This window comes from Microtus ochrogaster, chromosome 16 (genome assembly GCF_000317375.1).
Source record: "Microtus ochrogaster isolate Prairie Vole_2 chromosome 16, MicOch1.0, whole genome shotgun sequence".
Classification (NCBI taxonomy): domain Eukaryota; kingdom Metazoa; phylum Chordata; class Mammalia; order Rodentia; family Cricetidae; genus Microtus; species Microtus ochrogaster.
The window spans coordinates 28,190,527-28,192,292 of record NC_022018.1 but is presented as its reverse complement, the minus strand read 5'-3'; the positions used below and the strand labels follow the sequence as shown (position 1 = coordinate 28,192,292).

The window sequence follows — 1,766 nt, the reverse complement described above, 5'->3', positions numbered from 1 at the left end:
AGGAAAGGAAAGGAAAGGAAAGGAAAGGAAAGGAAAGGAAAGGAAAGGAAAGGAAAGGAAAGGAAAGGAAAGGAAAGGAAAGGAAAAAGTGTGTGGAGCCAAGCTCTTGTTTTCTTGACGTCCACCCGAGTCCTGAGACTTTAAATTCTCTTTACTAAATGCAAGGGACAAATGGGTAGAAGTTGAGAAGGCAAAAACCAGACTCCCTCAACCTCGTCTGAGGTTCATCACACAATTCCAGTCTCGGTTCGCCTTCTCCAAAGGCACCTGCAGCTCGAAGGACTGGGCTTGGGTACAAACGGTCCATTTTTCCACTGCCAGCCGGAGAGCCCAGTCTTTCTCTCTCCACCCTCCCATCTCCACACACACACAGTTGTGCCAGCACTGAATAATCTTTTATTAGCACCACATCCAGCCCACAGAGTGGCAGGACAGCCCAGAGAACAGGACAGCCCAGTGACGCTCCCCTTACACAACACCCCAGAAGCATCAAGGTTCAGCCAGACATTAGACCTCTCTTCACCACCACAGGGAGCCATTGAAGACACTCGTTGCACGTTGATAATTCTGGCTCTTCAAACTCCAGGGGAACAAAGAGATTAAGTGCAACAAACTATGTTTTGTTAACAACAAAGCCCTCAAAGGCTGGAAAACAATCTCTTTCTCAAAGTTATAGGAATGGCTATCCCAACACAAACAAACAAAAACTTTAAACCCACCTCTGACCCCTGGGGGGAAAAACCAAAAAACTAAAACAAAACTAATCTAGTGTGTCAACAAATTCCCAGAAAACGAGGTGTTCTCTTTGGATAGGTCACTAGCTCCAGAAAACACTTCTTACAAGAATAAAGATTTTTTTTTTCTTCAGAGAACACATAAAGTTACCACTGTTTTCCTTTTCCATGCCTGCCTTTCCTCAGGTGCTAAGGAAAAGCAGAATGAAGAGGAAGTGCCCCTCCATCCCTGACCCCAGCCTCCACCTGGTCAAGGTCGCCAGTAAGCAAGAAACCATGGACGGGGGAGCCCCAAAGTTTGCTTTTTCGATTTCGTTCTCACCCTTGCTTATCCCGACAACCCTCTGCTCTTTCCTGGAACAGTTGCAAGGGACACCCTAGTGACCCTTCGGGCCCCAGTCCTTGGCACCTCCAGTCCTCTTTCTCCTCGGGGGTGACTTGGTCCTACCTGGTGTCGCGGCCCCGGTCCCAGCGCAGCGCCGCCGCTGTTGCTCCGATGGCGGGGGATTGGCGGGGGCCTGGTGACCCGAGGGTGCTCCCGGCGGGCGATACCGGCCAGAGGGCGCTCGCCACGCCGGCTCAGGGACGCGCGCCTGCTTGCGTTCTGCCAGCGCTCTCTGCCTTTCTCCTGCTGGTCCTGTCCCCACCCTCCATCCTCACGCCTCACTGGCCACTTGTCGCTCCGCCGCGACTGGGACCTGGAGGCTGCGGGAGGCCTGGATGGTACAGTCCCGGGCGGGGAGCGACGCCACAGCCGCAGGCAGCACCGAGCAGCTCAGACGCTACAGCCTCAGCCACGGGAGTACCAGGAAGGGGGGCGCGAGAGCAGTGTCTTCTCACTGAACTCAAAAACCGTAAATGAGTCGCCAGTGGGAAGGGCCAAGGTCGCTGATAGAAAGAAGTGTTTTATTTAATCCTTTTTACATCACAAAGGATTGGCAAGCGTTGCTTTTTGTTTTGGTTTGCTTTTTAATTACCCACGGAGCGTGTTTGGGCACAGTTTTGTCGTGCGATAGAGGCTTCTTGATTGTG

At 52.3% G+C, this 1,766-nt stretch overlaps 1 protein-coding gene across 1 annotated transcript in view; it reads right to left on the bottom strand.

Annotated features, from left to right (window-relative positions):
* Window positions 1–1,500, bottom strand: part of Prkcq (protein kinase C theta) — a 127,537-nt gene extending 126,037 nt beyond the window's left edge. The window contains exon 1 of the mRNA XM_013349055.2: window positions 1,183–1,500. The gene's annotated coding sequence lies outside the window, so the exon portion shown is untranslated. The remainder of the gene's footprint in view (window positions 1–1,182) is intronic.
* Between the last annotated feature and the right edge of the window lie 266 nt (window positions 1,501–1,766).